The sequence below is a fragment of the Leucopleurus acutus genome, assembly GCF_964270905.1.
Source record: "Leucopleurus acutus genome assembly, chromosome: 13".
Lineage (NCBI taxonomy): Eukaryota > Metazoa > Chordata > Mammalia > Artiodactyla > Delphinidae > Leucopleurus > Leucopleurus acutus.
Genome location: NC_139155.1, coordinates 36,679,856 through 36,706,499, shown reverse-complemented (window position 1 = coordinate 36,706,499; position 26,644 = coordinate 36,679,856).

The following is a 26,644-nucleotide window of genomic DNA, read 5'->3' as shown; positions in this document are numbered from 1 at the left end:
GGATTTGCACTTGGTAATGCCTTTAAATTATTTATAATTAATATGATTATTAATATCAGGGTTTTTTATTTTGTTATTGGCTATTTACCCCAAAAACAATTTGCTCCCTTTTTCCTATTTTCCTTCCTTTTGTGAATTAGATTTTTAAAATTTTTCTATTCTATTATATTTGTCAGCTTATTACATATACCATTTTTATTTGACTGTTCCTTTAAGACTTATAGTGGGCATTTTTAACTTATCACAGTCTACCTTGTAGTGATCTTACACCACTTGTCATAAAGTATAAGAACTTCACAATATATACTTCTACTTCTTACACTCCAATCTTTATGTTGTTATACATTTTATTTTACATACTTATAAAACCTATAATGCATTATTAATTTTTAGCATTGGATTATCTTTTCAAGAGATTAAATGATAAGAAATAATTGCTGTATGATAATCCATACAGTTACCTGTTTTTGGTGTCTCATATTCCTTCATATAGACTAATTTCTCTATCTGGTAGAATTTCCTTCTTCTTGAAGGGTTTCCTTTAACTTTTTTTTTTTTTTGACATTAAAAATGGACTTTATTTTTTAGAGCAGTTTTAAGTTCATAGAGAAATTGAGCAAACAGTACAGAGAGTTCTTACTTATGTCCTACTCCCAGGCACACATAAACAGCCTCCCCTGCTATCAACATCCTGCAACAGAATGGTACATTTGTTACAATTGATGAATCTACTTTAATGCATCATTATCACCCAAAGATCATAGTGTACCTTAGGGCTCACTCTGTTTTTAAAAAAATTTATTGGGGTATAATTCATTTACAATGTTGTATTAGTTTCAGGTGTACAGCAAAGTTAATCTGTTATACCAATATATATACCCACTCTTTTCCAGATTCTTTTCCCATATAAGCCAAGGGTTCACTCTTGATGTACACTCTATGGAATTTGACAAATGTGTAATGACACATATCCATCATTATAGTACCATACAGAGTATTTTCACCACTCTAAAAATCTCTGTGCTCTGACTATTCATTCCTTTCTACCTCCTAACCCCTGGCAACCATTTATCTTTTTTATTGTGTCCATGGTTTAGACTTTTACAGAATGTCTTATTGTTGGAATCTTATAGTATAGGGCCTTTGCAGATTAGCTTCTTTTCCTTAGTAATATACGTATAAGGTTCCTCCATGTCTTTCATGTTCATTGCAATTAACTTTTTTATTAAATAAATTTATTTATTTATTTTATTTTTGGCTGTGTTGGGTCTTTGTTGCTGCACATGGGTTTTCTCTAGTTGTGGTGAGCGGGGGCTACTCTTAGTTGCAGTGCATGGGCTTCTCATTGCAGTGGCTTCTCTTGTTGCAGAACACAGGCTCTAGGCCAATAGGCTTCAGTAGTTGTGGCACACGGGCTCAGTAGTTGTGATACACGGGCTTAGTTGCTCCACAGCATGTGTATGTGGGCTCTTCCTGGAACAGTAATAGGACCTGTGTCCTCTGCATTGGCAGGCAGATTCTTAACCACTGTGCCACCAGGGAAGCCCTGCAATTAACTTTGGTACATTAATCTTGTACCTTGCTGTAATTGTTTATTTTTCAAGGACTTTTTTTGGTCGATTCTTTTAGATGTTATATATAGATGATCAAGGTGTCTGTGAACAAAACAGTTTTATTTCTTCCTTCTCAATCTGTACACCTTTTATTTCCTTTTCTTATTGCATAATTAACTAGGACTTCCAGTACAATGTTGAAAAGGACTGATAAGAGGGGACACCCTTGCCTTGTTCTTGATCTTAGTGGGAATGCTTTGAGTTTCTCACCATTAAGCATGATGTTAGCTATAGATTTTTGGTAGATGTTCTTTATCAGGTTTAGAAAATTCCCTATATTCCTAGTTTGTGGGGAGTTTTTGTAATGAATGGTTGTTCATCTTCCTTTAACATTTATGGTAATGAGTGTCTGCTATTGATAAATTATTTCAGTTTCATTTATTTGAAAGTCTTCATTTGCATTTATTAAAAAAATACTAGATATAAAATTGTAGAATGGTAGTTATTTTGTTTTAGTCCTTTCACCACCTTAAATATGTCGTTCTATTGTCTTTTGGTTTTCATTGTATTTGAGCTATCCTCTAATATATTATACTTTGTTTCTTTGTATATATTGGAGCTTTTTTCCTTCTAGATTCTTTTAAAAATTTATCTTGTTACTTATTTTGAGAAGTGTGATTATAATGTACCTTGGTGTATTTTCTTTATACATTTATTTATTTATTTTGGGCTGTGTTGTGTCTTCATTGATGCACATGGGCTTTCTCTAGTTGTGGGGATTGGGAGCTACTCTCTGTTGCAGTGCGCAAGTTCCCCATTGCTGTGTCTTCTCTTGTTGTGGAGCATGGTCTCTAGGCATGTGGGCTTCAGTAGTTGTGGCAAATGGGCTCAATAGTTGTATCTTGCAGGTTCTAGAATGCAGGCTCAGTAGTTGTGGTGCACAGGCTTTGTTGCTCTGTGGCATATGGGATTTTCCCGTACGAGGGATTAAACCCATGTCCCCTGCATTGGCAGGCAGATTCTTTACCACAGTACCACAAGGGAAGTCCTACCTTGGTGTATTTTTTTAATGTAATTTTGTGCTTGTATTCATTAAGTTTCTTAAAATGCAGGTTTGTAAGTTTTATTACAGCTGGATAAATTTTGGCCATATTTATTCAAGTATGTTTCTCTTCCCTCCCACTTTCCTCTTCTCTGTGGACTCCAATTACACCTGAAGTTCTTTCACAGCTCACTTTTACTGTTTATTTTGTTTATTCTTTTTTTCTCTACTTTTACTTTTGATAGAACCTATGGCAATGTCTTCAAGTTCACTTATTCTTTTATCTACAGTATCTAATCTGTCACTAATCTCTTCTAATATATTTTTCATCTCAGTCATCATAGTTTTTATCTCTAGCAGTTTGATTTGCATCTTTAAAAATATCTTACCTATCTGTACTTAACTTTTAAACTTATGTAATACAAATATATTAGCTGTTTTGATATTTTTGTTAATTTTAGTTCTGGTCAATATTGATTGATTGATTTTTGTTTTCACCACAGGTTATAATTTTCTGCTTTCTTTGTAGGCTTGATAATTTTTGATTGGATGCCAGCTACTGTTAATTTTATACTTTTGGTTGGTGGATATTTTTGAATTCTTATACTTTTGAACTTTCTTTTAGCACATAGTTAGGTTACTTGTAGATAGTTCAATTATTTCAGGCCATACTTTTAAAATGTTAGGTGAGACCAGAGATGAGTTTAATTCATGGCTAATTACTTCCCACTACTGAGGCAAAACCATTCTTATTACCCTAGCATCACAAGAATTACTCCAATGTCACATGAATTACGAAGTTTTTCAGTCAGGTTGGTAAAAACAGGCACTATATCCAGCTCTGTTGTTAGTGTCACTTACTGGTCCCCTAGCTCTCTTTGGTAGCTCTTTCTCTGGACTCAGATAATTACCTCACATGCATAAACTGATCTGTGTCATGCTGAATACTCACATCTGCAGATGTTGAAATTCTCTCACTGTACAGTCTCAACTCTTAGGTACTCTGTCCTGTAAACTCTAGCTGTTTTGGTCTTCTTGGACTCTCATTCAGAATGTCTGTCCAGGTTTGCCTGGACTCCACCTCCTTGTGCTGCAGCCTAGAAATTCTCTCAAGGCAGTAATCTGGGATAATCACAGGGCTTACTTTGTTTTTCTTTTCTTCTCTCTGGAATCACTGTTATCTATTTCTTGATATCTAGTATCTTAAATACTATCTTTATATTTTCTAAATTTTGTTTTATTTTTTCTTAGGAGGGGTGAGGAGGGATTCAAGTGAGAGTAATCTAGTTGCTCTTTCTCCGTCTGGGCCAGAAGCAGATGTACAGATAACTGGGATATTTTAATAGTTTCTCACTAACATTATTTCTGCTAGAACATCAATATAATATTTAACTTATCTGAGGGCACTTCTAAAGTCACCTTTTGCAAAACTGGCTTTTGTTTTCATATCCTTAGAATGCATGTCTTCTCACTTAGAGTTTCTTACACATATCTCCATTCTCACCTCTTTAAGTCCTATAATTTTTAAAGGCATACCTGAAACTGTCCCGGGATACTTGGATATATACTGGTTTGTATTGGAATCCTATAACTTTATACAATTAAATTTAATTTCATGATCTTAAAGTTTCTTTAATTTTGAGATTGTGTTGTACTTCTTTTCTACCATCTATAGCACCTAGATAATTTATAGGTACATAGTATATACTCTGTAAATAAACAGATAGTTTTATTACCAATGAAAAACATAGACTGAGATTTAATATAGACCAAATGACATTAAATGATATCTGACCTTGCTTCAATTTTAAATTCTGTGAAATTGCAAGGTTTACCATGCTGATAAAATATATAAAGTACTTAAAAATTACAACCTTAAATAATAGTTGAGAATTATGTAAATGAAAAATACCTCCTGGGGATTTCACATAAGGAAAGGAGGCCTTATACCATGTGACAGGCATACTTTATGATCTTGTCTTTCTCAGAGGAGAATATGAATCTAATTCTGAGCTTCTCAAGAGAAAAAAATATATATTGGCATTTAATTAACACCATAAGGCAGACAAACATAGCTCAATTGATCTTTATCTCTGATGTTTGCCTTGGATGCTTGCAGGAATAGAAAGCTTTCACCAATTTTATGCTTTTTGTAGTACCCCTTTAAAGTACCTTCAGGCATCATGCACATACACTACATGCATAATACGGCTTTATTTATGGGGACACTTGCTGGGGCTTGTAAGAAGCTGTTTTTATATCATTATTCAAATATCAAAATGATTATACTGTGTTACTTATGTTAGCACCTCTGGGAGAATACACTTTTCTTCTATGAAAAATAAAGTTTAAGTCATCCATATGAAAAATACTATAGTAATTCTTTCAAAAACCTTGATATAATTGTATAGAATTTTCAGAAGCTAATTGAACTGATTCCGTAGGTAATTATTGACCTTATGACTTAATGTACTTTTTACTTTGGTACCATAGAAATAGAATCCTAAAGTTAGAATCTTTGATACAAAATAAGAAAAATAGTAATTTCTAATTTGACAAGTATTCTAGGAAATAATTTTGATCACTTTCTATGTCTCAGGCTATAATAAAATATAATAAAAGTCCTAGGGATAAAGCATCAAACATAACTTGAGGTCATTTTATTGGCAGTAATGGGAGACAAGCGGTAAGCAGATAAATAGATAAATGAACCACAAAAAATATCAGACAGTGATAAACAGAGGATTTTTTAAAAGGTGAAATTATATTGAATGCCAGATAGATGGGTCTAATTTTGATTGTGTTATCACAGTACGTATTTCTGATGAGTGTTATTGAAATTAAAATCTAAATGATCAGAAGTGAAGTATAAAATGATAAGTGAGAATAATTCTTTAGGCAAATATATTAATTCACTCAACTCTAAGGTGACTTATTAGTCAGGAGATGATCACTTTACCATTATTTAACATGTAAAAAATTACTTCTCCAGGTGCTTATTTAACCGGGGTTGACATGTTTTCTGTTTCATTGAGCCTGTCATGATCTCAAGCTTAGGCTTCACCTGACTGAGATTCCATGATATTTTGGCTCTACCATGTACAACACAAGGCTTTTATGGATAGTAAGTTCAGGAAAAAAGATTCTACAGAATCACATATAGGCTTTTTACTGTCCTAGCTTAGAAGTGACGTGTCACGCCTGCTTACATTTCATTGGCCAGATCTTACCAAACATCCCACTCAATTGTCGAGGGAGCTTAGGAGTGAAACTTCATCTGCCTAGTCAGAGAAGAACTAGATATTTGTGAAACAGTATAATATCTCTCCTAGATAATAAACAGCTTGAAAAATGTACAGAACACAATAAAATGGAGAGTGCTAAAATGTAGAGATGAGGAGAAAGTCCTATGCAGTGAGGTTAGAGATAGCAGTCAGAATCTTTTAAGGATTTCGTAAGCCAAAAGTTAGTTATTTGGATTATCTTAAGTGCAATGGGAATCTACTGTATGATTTAAAATGGTCTTATAATCTAAGTCGCATCGTTAGAAGATCACTCTGGCTGGTAAAAGGAATATGGATATTGGGCACAATAAAGAGGGGGACCGGTAGGAGGCCATTGACATCTTATAAGAATTGGTTCGATATGAAAGTTAACAGTAAAGATTTAGAAATGTGGAATCATTTATAACATGTTTTGTAGTTCAAATTGATCTCCTGATGGATTGGTTGTGGAGGGAAGGATAATGTTTAGATTTTTGCCTTCAGCAATGACATGGTGACTATTGGTATCTGAGATGGGGAAGACATATAGGGAACATGTTTATAGTATAAATTCAGAGCTGTTTTTTTAATATATATGATAGGTATATTAGAGATCATTAACAATACATCGAATAGATTCTATTACTGGTAATTAAGAAAGTCACTGAGGATGGAGATACAGATTTTGGAGGCCTCAGCATATAGATGGTATTTTTCCGCCATAGATAGGAATTTACCTAGGGAGACCTAATGGGTGTTATACAATAGGTTTACTGTTGATATGGAACTAGAAAGAGAGTGTCTGGATTTTTAATCTTAACATTTCTTTCATTGTTAAATGCATTTTTCTGGAACAAACTGCACACATTTCCTTTTTTTTAATATCTTTATTGGAGTATAATTGCTTTACAATGGTGTGTTAGTTTCTGTAGAACAACAAAGTGAATCAGCTATATGTATACATATGTCCCCATGTCCCCTCCTTCTTGAGCTTCCCTCCCACCTTCCCTAACCTGTCCCTCTAGGTCATCACAAAGCATCGAGCTGATCTCCTGTTTTCATGGTGACAAACAGCATGGTAAGGTTTCCAGGGAATTTGTCTAAAAAATGGCCTGCCTTACTCTCTAATCAATAAGAAACTGTTTTTTAAGACAGCTGCTATTTTCTGGTGCAAAATGCATCTCAACTTTTCCTGGCTGAGTGGTTCTGGAGGCTGCTTCATGATTACATTTTATGTTACTTATTGAAGGGCCCACAATTACTATGCCATCTTTCACAGCAAAAGATCATTCTGTTGACCCTCCACTGACAAAGCATGTGAACTAGACAATGGGTTTTATCTAAGTGTCCACATTATCTTGCCTAGTTTCTTAGGGAAATAACCAAATGCATAAGATAGGAAGCCTTTGTAATCTCTACATATCCAAATCCTATTTAACAGGGACAAACTCATGTCTGAAGTTCAGTAAAACCTCTCTATGATGATCTCTATGTGTCTCATTTTGATGTGAAATTATGTAAATTTCAAATTATTAATCTGATGTTTTGCATATATATAATCCATCTTCTCTAGTAAATTATTAGAATGTGTTACTTCTATTTTAGGTTCCTCTTCAAATTTCCTAGTCTATCTTAGAGCACATAAGAGGTATTCAAGAGGGGTAGAGGGGAAGATGGCAGAAGAGTAAGACACGGAGATCACCCTCCTCCCCACAGATACACCAGAAATACATCTACATGTGGAACAACTCCTACAGAACACCTACTGAATGCTGGCAGAAGTCCTCGGACCTCCCAAAAGGCAAGAAAGTCCCCACCTGGGTAGGGCAAAAGATAAAAAGAATAAACAGAGACAAATGGATAGGGACGGGACCTGCACCAGTGGGAGGGAGCTGTGAAGGATGGAAGGTTTCCACACACTAGGAAGCCCCTTCGTGGGCGGACACTGCAGGTGGCGGAGGGGGAAAGCTTTGGAGCCATGAAGGAGAGCACAGCAACACGGGTGCGGAGGGCAAAGCGGAGAGATTCTCGCACAGAGGATCGGTGCCTACCGGCACTCACCAGCCCGAGAGGCTTGTCTGCTCACCTGCTGGGGCGGGCAGGGCTGGGAGCTGAGGCTTGGGCTTTGGTCGGAGCGCAGGGAGAGGACTGGGGTTGGTGGCGTGAACACAGCCTGCAGGGGTTAGGGCACCACAGCTAACCGGGAGGGAGTCTGGGGAAAAGTCTGGACCTGCCAAAGAGGCAAGAGACCTTTTCTTCCCTCTTTGTTTCCTGGTGTGCGAGGAGAGGGGATTAAGAGCGTGGCTTAAAAGAGATCCAGAGACGGGCGCGAGCCACAGCTTTAAGTGCAGACCCGAGACGGGCATGAGACGCTAAGACTGCTGCTGCTGCCACCAAGAAGCCTGTGTGCGAGCACAGGTCAATATCCACACCCCCTTTCTGGGGAGCCTGTGCAGCCCGCCACTGCCAGGGTCCCGGGATCCAGGGACAACTTCCCTGGGAGAACACACGGTGCGCCTCAGGCTGGTGCAACGTCACGCTGGCCTCTGCCGCCACAGGCCCGCCCCGCACTCCACGCCCCTCCCTCCCACCCCCCCCCCCCCCGGCCTGAGTGAGCCAGAGCCCCTGAGTCAGCTGCTCCTTTAACCCCGTCCTGTCTGAGCAAAGAACAGATGCCCTCCGGAGACCTACATGCAGAGGCGGGGCCAAATCCAAAGCTGAGCCCTGGGAGCTGTGAGAGCAAAGAAGAGAAAGGGAAATCTCTCCCAGCAGCCTCAGAAGCAGCGGATTAAAGCTCCACAATCAACTTGATGGATCCTGCATCTGTGGAATACATGAATCGACGAGTCATCCCAAACTGAGGAGGTGGACTTTGAGGCAAGATTTATGATTTTTTCCCCTTTTCCTCTTTTTGTGATTGTGTATGTTTCTGTGTGAGATTTTGTCTGTATAGCTTTGCTTCCACCATTTGTCCTAGGGTTCTATCCATCCAAATTTTGTGTGTGTGTGTGTGCATTTTGTTGTTTATTTGTTTTTTCTTTAAATTTTTTTTCTTAATAATTATTTTTTATTTTAATAACTTTATTTTATATCTTTATTATATTTTATCTTCTTTCTTTCTTTCTTTCTTTCTTTCCTACCTTCCCTCCTTCCTTCCTTCCTTCTGTCCTCCTTCCCTCCCTCCCTCCTTTCTTCCTTCCTTTCTTTCTTTCTTTCTTTCTTTCTTTCTTTCTTTCTTTCTTTCTTTCTTTCTTTCTTTCTTTTTCTTTCTGTCTATATTTTCTCACTTTTATTCTGAGCCATGTGGATGAAAGGCTCTTGGTGCTGCAGCCAGGAGTCAGTGCTGTGCCTCTGAGGTGGGAGATCCAACTTAAGGACAATGGTCCACAAGAGACCTCAGAGCTCCACATATTATCAAATGGCAAAAATCTCCCAGAGATCTCCATCTCAACACAAGCACCCAGCTTCACTCAACGACCAGAAAGCTACAGTGCTGGACACCCTATGCCAAAAAACTAGCAAGAGAGGAACACAACCCCACCCATTAGCAAAGAGACTGCCTAGAATAATTATAAGTCCACAGACACCCCAAAACACACCACCAGACGTGTAACTGCCCAACAGAAAGACAAGATCCAGCCTCATCCACCAGAAGACAGGCACTAGTCCCCTCCACCAGGAAGCCTACACAACCCACTGAACCAAATTTAGCCACTGGGGACAGACACCAAAAACAACGGGGACTATGAACCTTCAGCCTGCAAAAGGGAGACCCTAAACACAGTAAGATAAGCAAACTGAGAAGACAGAAAAACACACAGCAGATGAAGAAGCAAGATAAAAATCCACCAGACTTAAAAACTGAAGAAGAAATAGGCAGTCTACCTGAAAAAGAATACAGAATAATGATAGTAAGGTTGATCCGAAATCTTGGAAATAGAATAGACAAAATGCAAGAAACATTTAACAAGGACCAAGAAGAACAAAAGATGAAACAAGCAATGATGAACAACAGAATAAATGAAATTAAAAATACTCTAGATGGGATCAATAGCAGAATAACTGAGGCAGAAGAAAGAATAAGTGACCTGGAAGATAAAATAGTGGAAATAACTACTGCACAGCAGAATAAAGAAAAGAGATTGAAAAGAACTGAGGACAGTCTCAGAGACCTCTGGGACAACATTAAAAACACCAACATTCGAATTATAGGGGTTCCAGAAGAAGAAGAGAAAAAGAAAGGGACTGAGAAAATATTTGAAGAGATTATAGTTGAAAACTTCTCTAATATGGGAAAGGAAATAGTTAATCAAGTCCAGGAAGGACAGAGGGTCCCATACAGGATAAATCCAAGGAGAAATACACCAAGACACATATTAATCAAACTGTCAAAAATTAAATACAAAGAAAAACATTTAAAAAGCAGCAAGGGAAAAACAACAAATAACACCCAAGGGAATCCCCATAAGGTTAACAGCTGATCTTTCAACAGAAACTCTGCAAGCCAGAACGGAGTGGCAGGACATATTTAAAGTGATGAAGGAAAAAAACCTGCAACCAAGATTACCCAGCAAGGATCACATTCAGATTTGATGGAGATATTAAAACCTTTACAGACAAGCAAATGCTGAGAGAGTTCAGCACCACCAAATCAGCTTTACAACAAATGCTAAAGGAACTTCTCTAGGCAAGAAACACAAGAGAAGGAAAAGACCAGACCTACAATAACGAACCCAAAGCAATTAAGAAAATGGGAATAGGAACATACATATCAATAATTACTTTAAATGTAAAAGGATTAAATGTTTCCACCAAAAGACACAGATTGGCTGAATGCATACAAAAACAGGACCCATATATATATGCTGTCTGCAAGAGACCCACTTCAGACCTAGAGACACATACAGACTGAAAGTAAGGGGATGGAAAAAGATATTCCATGCAAATGGAAACCAAAAGAAAGCTGGAGTAGCAAATGTCATATCAGACAAAATAGACTTTAAAATGAAAACTATTAGAAGAGACAAAGAAGGACCCTACATAATGATCAAGGGATCGATCCAAGAAGAAGATATAAAAATTCCAAATATTTATGCACCCAACATAGGAGCACCTCAATACATAAGGCAAATACTAACAGCCATAAAAGGGGAAATCAACAGTAACACATTCATAGCAGGGGATTTCAACACCCCACTTTCACCAATGGACAGATCATCCAAAATGAAAATAAGTAAGGAAACACAAGCTTTAAATGATACATTAAAAAATAATAACTTAATTGATATTTATAGGACATTCCATCGAAAAACAACAGAATACAAATTTTTCTCAACTGCTCATGGAACATTCTCCAGGATAGATCATATCTTTAGTCACAAATCAAGCCTTGTTTAATTAAAGAAAATTGAAATTCTATCAGTATATTTTCTGACAACAACGCTATGACACTACATATCAATTACAGGAAAAGACCTGTAAAAAATACACACACATGGAGGCTAAACAATACACTACTTAATAACAAAGTGATCACTGAAGAAATCAAAGAGGAAATTAAAAAATACCTAGAAAGAAATGAAAATGGAGACACAACGACCCAAATCCTATGGGGTGCTGTAAAAGCAGTTCTAAGAGGGAAGTTTATAGCAATAAAATCCTACCTTAAGAAAAAGGAAACATCTCGAATAAACAACCTAACCTTGCACCTAAAGCAATTAGAGGAAGAAGAACAAAAAACCCCAAAGTTAGCAGAAGGAAATAAATCATAAAAATCAGATCAGAAATAAATGAAAAAGAAATGAAGGAAATGATAGCAAAGATCAATAAAACTAAAAGCTGGTTCTTTGAGAAGATAAACAAAATTGATAAACCATTAGCCAGTCTCAAAAAGAAAAAAAGGGAGAAGACTCAAATCAATAGAATTAGAAATGAAAAAGGAGAGGTAACAACTGACACTGCAGAAATACAAAAGATTATGAGAGATTACTACAAGCAACTCTATGCCAATAAAATGGACAACCTGGAAGAAATGGACAAATTCTTAGAAATGCACAACCTGTCAAGACTGAATTAGGAAGAAATAGAAAATATGAACAGACTAATCACAAGCACTGAAATTGAAACTGTGATTTAAAATCTTCCAACAAACAAAAGCCCAGGACCAAATGGCTTCACAGGTGAATTCTATCAAACATTTAGAGAAGAGCTAACACCTATCCTTCTCAAACTCTTCCAAAATATAGCAGAGGAACACTCCCAAACGCATTGTATGAGGCGACCATCATGTTGATACCAAAACCAGACAAGGATGTCAAAAACAAAGAAAACTGCAGGCCAATATCACTGATGAACATAGATGCAAAAATCCTCAACAAAATACTAGTAAACAGAATCCAACAGCACATTAAAAGGATCATACATCATGATCAAGTGGGGTTTATTCCAGGAAGGCAAGGATTCTTCAATATATGCAAATCAATCAACGTGATACACCATTTTAAAAAATTGAAGGAGAAAAAAAATATGATCATGTCAATAGATGCAGAGAAAGCTGTCAACAAAATTCAACACCCATTTATGATAAAAACCCTGCAGAAAGTATGCATAGAGGGAACTTCCCTCAACATAATAAAGGCCATATATGAAAAACCCATGGCCAAAATCATCCTCAGTGGTGAATAACTGAAACCATTTCCACTAAGATCAGGAACAAGACAAGGTTGCCCACTCTCACCACTCTTATTCAACATAGTTTTGGACGTTTTAGCTATAGCAATCAGAGAAGAAAATAAAATAAAAGGAATCCAAATCTAAAAAGAAGAAGTAAAGCAGTCACTGTTTACAGATGACATGATACTATACATAGAGAATCCTAAAGATGCTACCAGAAAACTACTAGTGCTAATAAATGAATTTGGTAAAGTAGCAGGATACAAAATAAATGCACAGAAATCTCTGGCATTCCTATACACTAATGATGAGAAGTCTATAAATGAAATCAAGAAAACGCTCCCATTTACCACTGCAAGAATAAGAATAAAATATCTAGGAATAAACCTACCTAAGGAGACAAAAGACCTGTATGCAGAAAATTATAAGACACTGATGCAAGAAATTAAAGATGATACAAATAGATGGAGAGATATACCATGTTCTTGGATTGGAAGAATCAACATTGTGAAAATGACTCTACTACCCAAAGCAATCTATAGATTCAATGCAATCCTTATCAAAATACCACTGGCATTTTTCACAGAACTAGAACAAAAAATTTCACAATTTGTATGGAAACACAAAAGACCCTGAATAACCAAAGCAATCTTAAAAACAAGAAATGGAGCTTGGTGAATCAGGCTGCCTGACTTCCGACTATACTACAAATCTACAGTAATCAAGACAGTATGGTACTGGCACAAAAACAGAAAGATAGATCAATGGAACAGGACAGAAAGTCCAGAGAAAAACCCATGCACATATGGTCACCTTGTCTTTGATAAAGCAGGCAGGAATATACAGTGGGGAAAGGACAGCCTCTTCAATAATTGGTGCTGGGAAAACTGGACAGGTACATGTAAAAGTATGAGATTAGATCACTCCCTAACACCATACACAAAAATAAGATCAAAATGCTTTAGACACCTAAATGTAAGGCCAGAAACTATAAAACTCTTAGAGGAAAACATAGGCAGGACACTCTATGACATAAATCACAGCAAGATCCTTTTTGACCCACTTCCCAGAGAAATGGAAATAAAAACAGAAATAAACAAATGGGACCTAATGAAACGTAAAAGCTTTTGCACAGCAAAGGAAACCATAAACAAGACCAAAAGACAACCCTCAGAATGGGAGAAAATATTTGCAAATGAAGCAACTGACAAATAATTAATATCCAAAATTCATAAGCAGTTCATACAGCTCAATAACAAGACAACAAACAACCCAATCCAAAAATGGGCAGAAGACCTAAATAGACATTTCTCCAAAGAAGATATACAGACTGCCAACAAACACATGAAAGAATGCTCAACATCATTAATCATTAGAGAAATGCAAATCAAAACTACAATGAGATGTCATCTCACACAAGTCAGAATGATCATCATCAAAACATCTAGAAGAAATAAACGCTGGAGAGGGTGTGGAGAAAAGGGAACACTCTTGCACTGCTGTTGGGAATGTGAATTGGTACAGCCACTATGGAGAACAGTATGGAGGTTCCTTAAAAAACTACAATAAGAACTATCATATGACACGTCAATCCCTCTACTGGGCATATACCCTGATAAAACCATAATTCAAAAAGAGTCATGTACCAAAATGCTCATTTTAGCTGTATTTACAATAGCCAGGAGATGGAAACAACCTAAGTGTCCATCATTGGATGAATGGATAAAGAAGATGTGGCACATATATACAATGCAATATTACTCAGCCATAAAAAGAAACAAAATTGAGCTATTTGTAATGAGGTGGATAGACCTAGAGTTTGTCACACAGAGTGAAGTAAGTCAGAAAGAGAAAGACAAACACCGTATTCTAAGACACATATATATATGGAATTTAAGAAAAAAAAAATGTCATGAAGAACGTAAGGGTAAGACAGGAATAAAGACACAGACCTACTAGAGAATGGATTTGAAGATATGGGGAGGGGGCATGGTAAGCTGTGACAAAGCGAGAGAGTGGCATGGACGTATATACACAACCAAACGTAAAATAGATAGCTAGTGGGAAGCAGCCACATAGCACAGGAAGATCAGCTCCATGCTTTGTGACCACCTAGAGGGGTGGGAATGAGAGAGTGGGAGGGAGGGAGATGCAAGTAGGAAGAGATATGGGAACATATATATAACTGATTCACTTTGTTATAAAGCAGAAACTAACACACCATTGTAAAACAATTATACTCCAATAAAGATGTAAAGATGTAAAAAAAAAAAGAGGTATTCAATAAACTCTATGTATTCTGTATGTGCTGTTTGTATATGCAGGTGTGTGTGTGTTTTGTGTATGTGTGTGTGAGGGGAAGAAAAAAAAAGAGAGAGAGGGCAGGTGTCAAAATGTTAATGAATCCATTTTGAAACAAAGTATATATTTTAAATTATTTTTCAAATATAGAAATAATACATGCATTTTTGAATAATTTGAAATTCTATAAATATCCTAAGAATTACATTTTAAATAGCTCTAAATATTTTGGAATTTCTGCATGGATTTATAAATTATACTATTATGAAATTGAATCTTATAATACCACTTTGTAGATCAAAACCAACAAGACACTAACAATTTCAAATGGCTTAATCTAATCTATTTATATTTTTATATATTGATTTCTCATAATATATGATGAGCATGTTTTCTGCTAAAAATGGTTCTCAAATATATGATTTTAATTAGGTGTTCAGCAATTCCTGATTTAAATATTGATTTACAGAGCCACTTACATATGGTTCATCATTTGTTTCCCTTTACTATTGTTAATAAATAAAATTTGCTATTTTGTAGATTAATACTAATCTCTATGGATTATTGCTATTTTTATATAATCCTGATCAAAAATCACTAGTTGAAAGTATATTTTCATTTATAAGTTTCTTGATTCATCTTGGCAAATAGATATGTTGAAATAGTATATTTTATTTCCATTCCATTGGAAGAGGTTGAAAAAGTTGTTTCAATGCACCTTCTGAGTACCTTTTCTAATGCAATAAAAACCCAATTATATAATTCAATTTTTTTTTTTTTTTTTTTTTTTTTTTGCAGTACGCGGGTCTCTCACTGTTGTGGCCTCTCCCATTGTGGAGCACAGTCTCCGGACATGCAGGCTCAGTGGCCATGGTTCACGGGCCTAGCTGCTCCACGGCATGTGGGATCTTCCCGGACCGGGGCATGAACCCGTGTCCCCTGCATCGGCAGGCAGACTCTCAACCGCTGTGCCACCAGGGAAGCCCTAATTCACATATTTTTTATTACTAATGATGGCAAACATTTTTTATGTTTTATTAGGCATTTTCATTTCTTTCTGAAATATCTATACCATTTACTATTTTCTCTTTTGTTAACTTAGAATTTTCTCACTAACTATTAAAAATCTCTTAATTTGGGCTTCCCAGGTGGTGCTGTCGTTGAGAATCTGCCTGCCAATGCAGGCGACGTGGGTTTGAGCCTTGGTGCTGGAAGATCCTACATGCTACAGAGCAGCTAAACCCGTGCAGAACAACTAGTGAGCCTGCGCTCTAGAGCCTGTGAGCCACAACTACTGAGCCCACATGCCACAACTACTAGCCCACGTGCCACAGCTACTGAAGCCCACATGCCTAGAGCCCATGCTCCACAACAAGAGAAGCTACCACAGTGAGAAGCCCACTCACCACAATAAAGAGTAAACCCCACTTGCCACAACTAGAGAAAGCCTGCATGCAGCAACAAAGACCCAACACAGCCAAAAATAAATAAATAAATTAATTAATTAAAAAATCTCTTAATTTATGAAGGCTAATTAACTTTTCTGAAACATTTTAAAATATTTCCAAATTTTTCATTTATATTCTAATTACTTTGTCAAATTTTGTAGTACAGAGAAATAAAATTTGGGGTGGTAAAACATATTAATATTTTCCTGTATCTTTTTATTCTTAATATTTGTCAATCTTAAGATCAGTTTTTACCTATAAATTCTACAAATGTTTATTTTTCATATAATTTTGTTATGTATTTAAGTCATCTACTACAAATTTTCTTTTAATATGAGTTAAGACTCTAATGACATTTTTATTCAAACAATTTCTTAATTTTAAAATTCTATTTCTCAGTGATACGGAAGGTTATCTTTATTATATATTATGCTACACACATAAATGTACACATATCTGTTTTGAAAAGAATATTTTATTGTACATTAATTTGAAAAAAAATATTGTCATTTCACTTACTGTATTGAAAGAAATTTCAGAGAGGTTTACTTGATATGAATATTTTATTGAGTGAGAGAGAAACTGTATGCAAACAGGAATACCTCAAACTTGAATTATTGAAACTGGTAAGAGGCTCAGAGGCATGATGTCACAAGATGGCTCATAAAGTGAAAATGAGGAAGCTGCTTAACATTTACAATGATTTTTTTTTTTATTGCAACAGGGGTGTCCAGACACCAGGGGATACATTAAAAGTGATTTTGTTATACCATTTCAGAAAGATGACTTACATTTAATTTATGAATATCAGAGGCATTTACAAGAAATAACTTAAGTTTTTCTTACATGGTTTAACTGATTTTATATACTCCAGGGATCTTCAAGCTTCATCTCCATTTTCTTTTATTTTAACAATTATAACCCATTTACTATCTCAAATATTCAGAGGCAAGATTTACTCACATTATTGGTCTTTAAAAATAATTATTTTGACATTTGTGTTTAGAAAATTTTAAAATCAATCCATCAAGGTTAACCTTGTATTACTAGGCCATTCTTGCTCCATTTCCTACATAACTAAATGAGTCATGTTAATCCTATAATTATTGTTATTATTTATTGGGAAGGCTGACAATTACAATATAAATTACATTAAGCATTTTTTTAAAATTTTGCTTCATGGCATTGTTAAATGTTTTAACTACTCATGATACACAGACATGCTCACTGTTTGAGACAATAAATTAATTATTAATTCTAAGTTTATTTCTGTATACTATATTTGATTTTCTACATATATAATTTAGAAAGATTATTGACAATGATAATTTGTCTCCTTCTTTCTATCAATTGCTACCTTTAACAATATTTTATGTCTTATTGACTCAGCTAGAACTTCTTGAAAAATATTTTAGCAATAATAGTGGTTATACATTTATTGAGAATTCTAATATTTCAGGGTTGCTTTTGTCTGTGATAATTTGTATATATATTATTGGATTATGAAGCACACTTCTATCTCTGGTTATTTGTAAGTATTTTAATATTATTTCAAACAATAATATATTTTTGAAATTAATATAAGTAATATACATCTCCATATTTACCTTTTTTTGCACTATGCTTATAGATTTTTAAATGCTTAAAGTGTACATTTTTAAATATTAAATCACAATTCTGGGATAAGGGTTCTTTCTTTAGAATTATTCATCTGATACATGGTTAAATTTACTCAATAAATATTTTATTTAAGATTTTTAACACACACATATGTAACAAAAATTGAAGATAGAAATGATCATTATCTGTGTAGTGTAATGTAAGTTTCAAAAATTATTTGGAGAGTTTTGAGATTTTTTTCATTTTCTCAGACAAATTATAGCTTGTGGAAACTATTTCCTTTCTGAGAATTTGAAGTAACTCAATGGTAAAACTGTCTTTCCTCGTGGGAAGTTAAATCTATCACAAGCTTGTCAACATCTTTTATGATTTTTTCATTATTAACCTTCTATATTTCTATGGTAATTATATTTATACTTTCCCAGAAATTCATGTATATCAAAAAGCTTATCAAATTTTTAGCAAATATATCATAAAGCATTTATATACAGTTTTGTAGAGATTTTTTAAATTCCATGTCTTAGATTATTTTCTTTTGTGTCTCTTTAAAGTTTTATAATTTTGTGTGTTTTGAGTTTGTTTTAAATAAGAGGTTTTTTTTTTTTTTTTTTTTTTTTTTTTTTTTTTTTTTTTTTCTTTTTTTAACATCTTTATTGGAGTATAATTGCTTTACAATGGTATGTTAGTTTCAGCTTCACAACAAAATGAATCAATTATATATATACATATATTCCCATATCTCTTCCCGCTTGCGTCTCCCTCCCTCCCACCCTCCCTATCCCCCCCCTCTTTGAATTTAACTTACATGCTCCCTGTTTTAACCTATTCATTAATTATTTTATTTTATTTTTTCTGTGTATTGGGTTGTTCTTATTTAGCTATTCTTTTCCAAAATGTCTGACAAAAGATATATTTCAGTACTTTTTCTGTTTCTTTAAGAATGAAAATATGTGAAGCTATGAATTTACTTTGGAAAAAACTGTATGCATCTTGATCTCTGTTTATTTCAGTTTTCTTTAAAAAATAATTTAAAAAATTAATAATAGTTATTATGCATTTTGTTTAGACTATGTTCTAAAATTTGTAGTATGTGCTTGATGTATTTTAATCAGTCAATCATCATATTTTAGAGATGATAAGAAAATGTAGGTGAAGAACAGTTGAGTACAATAATCCCCCTTCATATATGGAGACTCCCAGTAGATGCCTGAAACTGAATAGTACCGAACCCTAAAACATATGTATATGGGGCTTCCCTGGTGGCGCAGTGGTTGAGAGTCTGCCTGCCAATGGAGGGGACATGGGTTTGTGTCCCTGTCCAGGAAATTCCCACATGCCACAGAGTGGCTGGGCCCATGAGCCATGACTGCTGAGCCTGCGTGTCCAGAACCTGTGCTCCGCAACGGGAGAGGCCACAACAGTGAGAGGCCCGTGTACTGCAAAAACAAAAAAACATATGTATATGTTTTTTCTTATGCATACATACCTATGATAAAGTTTAATTTGTAAATTAGGCACAGTAAGAGATTAAAAACAATAATAATAAAATACAACAATGATAAAAACATGTTATGATTAATCATAATCATTAATCATAAAAGTTATGTGAATGTGGTCTCTCTCTCAAAATATCTTATTGTACTGTATTCACCATTCTTGTGATGATGTGAGATGACATAATGCCTACGTGCTGAAATGAAGTGAGGTGAGCAGCATTAGGGCATTATTGATCTCCTGACAATATGTCAGAAGGAGGATCATTTACTTCAGGTGATCCTGGATCACTGAGCCAAGATGATACCGATGGATGGAGTGGGGATCCATGAGATTTCATCATGCTGCTCAGAACAGTGTGTAATTAAAAACTGATGAATTGTTTATTTCTGGAATTTTCCACTTAATATATTTAGACCAAGGCTGGTCTACATGAAAGCACAGAAAGAGAAACTGTGGATAAGGGGGGACTATTTTACTATGGCCAATGTTATGTGCTCAGAATATTAAGCTAAGCAGTTTACATGTAGTTGCCTAGAACGTTGTTTTGGAAGGGGACAGTCATCCAGAAGTAATTGCTGTTTTTTAAATTTTTTTTATTTGTTTATGCATTTGTCTATTTGCTTGCTTGATTATCTATTGTACATTATACAGAATTTAAAATGAATGAATTTTAAGCATTCTGTTTGATGAGTTTTGACAAATACTTGAACAAGTATAAAACCATCTTGATCAACCATGATGGAAATATGGAAATTTCCACTAACCCAGATGATCCCTTGAATACTTTTCAGGCTACTTCCATTCCCCAACCACTGCTCTGATTCACATCAGGATAGAATTTTATCTGTCCTAAGACTTTAAGTAACTGAGTAATTTTTGTGTCTGGCTTCCTTAGCTAAACATAAAAGTTGATATTCCTACATTTGGTTTTATTGAAGTGCAATTCATTTTTTTTAACTTCTGAGGAATATTTCATGTTTGGATGTATCATAATTTTGTTTTTTCCATTCTCTTCTTGATGGACATTTAAATTACTTCTAGTTTAGAACTCTTAGAAATAAAGTCTGTCTCAGAAGACATCTTTATTTCTCTTGGTAACTCCCTAAGAGAACTGTTGCATTGCAAGGCAGATCTATTTTTATTTTATTTTTTAAAAAGTTTTATTGGAGTATAGTTAATTTACAATGTTGTGTTAGTTTCTGCTGTACAGCAAAATGAATCAGTTACACACATACATATATCTGCTCTTTTTAAGATTCTTTTCCCATATAGATCATTACAGAGTATTGAGTAGATTTTCCTGTGCTATACAGTAGATTTTTATTAGTTATCTATTTTATATGTAGTAGTGTGTATATGTCATCCCAGTCTCCCAATTTATACCCCACTTTACCCCCTGGTAAACATGTTATTTTTTTCTACATCTGTGACTCTATTTCTGTTTTGAAATAAGTTCTTTTGAACCATTTTTTTAAGATTCCACATATAAGTGATATTATATAATATTTCTCTTTCTGACTTATGTCACTCAGTATAACAATTTCTAAGTCCATTCATGTTGCTGCAAATGGAATTATTTCATTATTTTTAATGGCCTAGTAATATTCCATTGTGTATTTTTAACTTTATTTAAAAAAACTGATTTCCAAAGTCATTGCTACATTTGTAACTCCCCCCCAAATTTTATGAGGTTCCAGTTGTTCTATTTCCTCAAGAATATTTGGTAATGAAATTTCAGAATTTATCAGTACTAGTGGGTGTGAATTGGTAACTCATAGTCTGAATTTTCTATTTTCTTATATCTGTGACATCAAACTCTTTTAAATGTGCTTCTTACCTATTCTTTTTTTCTAATTTTGTGATGTTCACAAGTGTTTTGCATTTTTGGACTTTTGTCTTTTTAAAAAATGATCTGTAGGAGTTACCAATATATTCTGATACAAGTCCATCAGCTGTATTTATGGACAATATTTTCTCTCAATCTGTGGCTTATAATTTCATTTTTTAATGATTTATTTGGAAAAGAAGATGTATTTAATTTTAATATAGTCCAGCTTATTATTATTCTTTTTTGTTGTTCTTAGCTCTTATCTAAAAAACTCTATCCAAAGGTTGCATAATATTTTCCTCTGCTTTGTTTGAAAGCTTTATACCTTAGCTTTTATGTTTAGGTTTATCTATGACAAGTTTCAAATAAATGGTTTTGTATGATGTCAGATAGAGGGTTGAGGTTCATTTTTTCTTTCTTTCTTTCATACAGAAAACCTGTTTTTCCAAGATCCTGTGTTGAAAAGTATTTCTTTTTTCTTTTCATTTCTTTGTTTGTTTTTCCCAGTCACGTACCTTGATACCTTTATTAAAAGTAAACAAAGTTTGGCCAAATAAAGATGTGGAATAGTTTGCAAATATTTTGTTGAGATTAATTATATTCATGAGGTTTAGTGGCCTTAAATATAATTTTCTTATAGTGTCCTTGTCAGTTTTTAAATAATATTCCCACTCTCATTTTGAATACTGTAACTTGTAATTTTCCCTCTTCTTTATCATTCTTCCTGGTTTTATCAATTTCCTTAACATATATATTATGAAACTTTTTTGGCATTTGTTGATTTTCCCTATTTTTTTTCCATTTTCTATTACACTGATTTTTTTTCTTATTTTTATCATTTATTTTCTACTTACTTTGGGTTTATTTGTGCAAATTTTTCTAGATTTTCAAGTTGGAAACTTAGATCATTATTTGTAAAACCTTCTGTTCTAACATGAACATTTTTTTTAACATGAACATTTTAAAATATGTGTTTCTAATAACTGTTTTAGCTACATCCCTCAAATTTTATTATGCTCTGGTTTATATCATTCATATTGAACTATTTTCTTATTTGCATTGTAATTTATTTTCTGTCACATTAGTTATTTAAAATAGTCTTGCTATATTTTCAAATATTTGTTGTTATAAAGAGTACTCCATGTAATTTCATTATTTTGAAATTCGTTGAGATTTTTTGTTTTTGTTTTTTTGTTTGTTTTTTTTGACAGTACATTGTCTATCTTGGTGATTCTTCCTTGTGCAGTGAAAGAAAATGTGCATTTTGCATTGTTGAATTTAAGGTTGTATAAATGTCAGTTTGGTAATTATTTTTTTCATAAGACTGTTCAAATCTTCTATAACCTTATTGAAAATTTGTTCTAACAATTACTGACTGAGGGGTATTAAAAACCAAAATCATAATATGAATGTCTCCTTATACCTTTAGCTCTCTAATTATTTTCTCTGCTATAAAGTAATCTCTTTTATTTCCATTAATGCTCTTTGTATTTTTATCCTTGCCGTATTGCTTGGAATAGTAGTCCAAAGCAACATTGAATAAAAGTTGGGACATACAATATTGCCTCATTCAGTCTTAAATGGAAAATATACATTCTTTCAACATGTGTACTATCCCTGGACATTCTTTGACCAGCCTCATGGAGTTTTTCTTATTTTTCCATGTCCTTATACTTAGCAAAGCCGCAAGTGGAATTCATAGTGATTTTTGGAGGTCTTTGTCTGAGTGGTCCATCCATCCTGTATCTCGACTCTACAGCTTCCAGCTGCCTCAGCCTTCCTGAACTCCAACTTCCATCTCCTCAACTGAGCCAAATCACTAGGTTCAGGGTGAGTCCTTCCTCTTTTTGAAAGTGTTATGTGTTCTCCCATGGTTTTGAAGTTTCTTTCACAGAAACTTTCCACAAAGGAAGCTGGGGTGACTGTAGAACTCACCTCATTTGTTTTCCTCCTCCCATGATCTCAGTGCTATGTTGCCTGTTGTCCAAGAGCTAAAAATATTTCCATGAATTTTGTTTAGTTCTCCAGTTGTTTATATTAGGCAGTCAAGTCCAGTACTTTTTACTTCATCATGCCTAGAAATAGTTTCACTCTTTTATACTTACTATATTAAATTATTTCCACACTGAGTATTTGTTACATTTGCTCTCTGTGTCTAATGCTGATAGATATATGTTTGAGGCTTCATAAAAACTGTTTCTCAGTATCTTAAAACATATAAATTGCGGATAAATGACTTGGTGAATAAAATTGTGTGGTCAAGCTATATATATTGTGAAAAGACTCTTTTCATTGCAATTTAATGAGAACTGCTTTAGACTTTACTTTGTCTAAAAAACAATATTCTCACTGTATTCTTATATTTTTGGTACTATCCATGCTGTCACCTTAGAGAATGTTTTCTCTTAGCCTTAATTTCCCTCTGATTTTGAGATTTGGTATTTTTATAAGTGGATTTTAATTAATTTACATTTATTTTGTTAATCAGTATATATTTTATTTTATGTTACTCTACTTTAAATATTCTGTGTATTTATAATTTATTACGCTTTTTGTTGTATTTTGTCACTTTATATATAGATATAGATTAATTTTATCTATCATTAAAAATGTTAAAGTAGATACAATTTATATATTAATTTGTTGAAGCTTTGTGAAGTTAAATAACACAAAGCCTGCAACTGAAGTGAGGTTTATTAAAACACAAAGCCCAGCCTCTTAAACAGTATATCAAACATTCTTATGTCAGTGATCTCCTTTTTCATTTCTCTTTATTATAATGTCTTTGCATTATCCCATTTTCTTTCCATATCCAGTAATTGTGCCTTAATCTATTCTGTCCATGAGTTTTTTTCTCTCTTTAATATATTCACATAATGTATTGTGTACTATTATGATGATATATGGATATCTAAAATTTTATTGGATAATTTTAGTAAATAGAGATATTCTCTTACTTTGAGACTTCAGAATGCATCTGTTTCTTCATAACAGAGAGTTTACAGGGTACTTGAAAGACATATAAGTCATTTAAGTTCTCTAATCTATAGTCTAATGACTTCTTAGTATCTCCCCACATTCTTGTACCCAGCACCTAAAAAGTAGAGCATACCACAATAATGAATAAGATTCAATAAATATTTTTTCATGAACTTATGAAATCTGCAAAAAACATACAGTTTTTTTGTGCCTGTCAGTAAATAGAATGTGTGAACCAACTTTTTTTTTTTTTTTAATCTCACATTGTTCATTTGATTCTGGTTTAAACTTGCTGTTAGAGTAATAGCAGGTCCAATTACTAGTATCAAATGTCCACTCAAGTAGAGTATCTGATGGTTTTAGGGACTTAAACACATGGTCTAGTATTTTATGCCCTTGAATAGCAAGTAAAAACTACAAACCTAAGCAAGCTGGGCTACCAACACTTTTCCTTTTCTAGCCACTGTCATTAACATGGAGGTTCTTTAAATAGGCCTCACTTCTCCTTGATCTGCCACTCTCCATAAATCAGTAATAGTCATGTTCATTACATGGTGTTTGAGTTGGCCTCATCCTCCCCATGTCCCTACTAGAGAACGTGTGACACAGGCCTGCCCAGTCTCACTACTCCATCTCATTGGCCCCAGTGAATAGTTTCAAGGATGAGAATACTAGCCATGTCAGGCCAGAAGCCCCTATGGGCTTGTGCTCCGCCTATTTGAAAAATGTTTTGCTTTCTCAAAGTGTTGCTAATACGACAGCATAAATCTGAACTACCAGTGACATTCTTTGTAACCATTCAAGGCAAGCTTACATGAGAATGAACCTAACATATTGGATGATAGTGCTAAGACATGGAGTAGAAAAGAGAGAGAGTGAGTCCCTATGTGATAAACACCCCTGAATCTAGAGCCATCTCTATAAGATTTAATTATATACATGGGGAGAAGGGATTGACAAAACTTCTCTATAAGTGGCCAAATAGTAACTATTTTAGGTTTTGAGGACCAGGTGGTCTCTGCCTCAATTATTCAACTCAGCTGCTGTAGTGTGAGAATAGTCATAGGCAATACATAAAGGAATGATTGTGCATTTGTTCCAATAAAACTTTATTTATAAGAAGAGTGGCTGCTGGCCATAGTTTTCTGACCCCTGATATAACACAATAAATTCTGTTTGTTTTTTTTTTTTCTTTAGTTAGAGTTAGATATCTGTCATTTGCCACATTAAGATACTTGACTTTTAGAGAAAAAACTTTGTGTCATATTTGTGGAAAGTATATCTTCCATGCATATCTCCTATAATCACTCACACTGCCTTTCCTGCCCTACTTCCTATTCTTTTTCAAGTAAAAGCAGTATTATAATGGGAGTAAGATAAAAGTGGAATTCTGGGTCTGGGAAGGGACCGGTAATCTGTCCATTTCAAAAAATGCTGTCCTTGCAGTGGACAAAAAGCTGCTTTGTTCTCTGCTATGTTTCCTGGGTCTCTAAGGGAGATGCTTTCTCCCCACTTTATTTCCAGGGGACCAGTCTGTTCCACTGAAGGAAGTGAACAACAGGAGAACCGCTTTTCTCAGCCCAGCTCAATTGTCTTTGTACTTAATGTCAAATCTTTTCAGATAATAGCAAAAGATTTTCTGTAAGTTGAATTTGGCAGGGTGGGGGGGATGAGTTTTCAATGTTTTTCTGTCTTCCTTCTTTGAAAGTATTTCAGCAGAAAATGTACAGTATCTGTATTTTAAGCTGCTGGCCCAATACTGTTTTGGACCAGCACATTGTTCAATATAATGAAATAAACACACTACAGGCTTTGGGGCATTTTTCTTTTTAGTCTGAAGTTATGGAAAATAAAAGAGAGATGGAAGGGCAGATTCTGGCCATAATTAAACTTCCCCAGAAGCCTATTTATTCCCCAAACTCTCAGCAAACATATTAGAAAGAGTCTGTTTCAGAAATAGATGCCAGGCCCAGTAATTCAGGCGCATATGCATTATCTCATTCTGGGGAGTGGAAATAAAAGAAGAGGCATTAATCAGAACTCTAATCAGTGAGTGATACAATAAGGTTGATCTCACCTTATTTAGTTGGAAAAGCTCACATTGAGGCAATATCCAGGTAGCCACCATTTTCATACTGATTATATCAGGAAAAATGAGGGCAATGATTCAGATTTGGCAGCTGTGGTGTTCTCTTGTAAAAGAAACTAATAAAGGGACACTAAATCTTGATATACTTATCACATATGGGCTGTCAGGAGTATATAATCTTCTCCAAAGTTTTTTGGATTTGTTCAGTGAAGCATATTTCATCCAGAAGAAAAGTCCCCCTTACCCCGCCTTTTAAGGCATTGCCTAAAGGAAAAAAACTACATCTTCTCGAATCACTGCTTTGTAGAAATATATTTATTAAAGGTTTTTTTAAAAAACACTCAGACACACA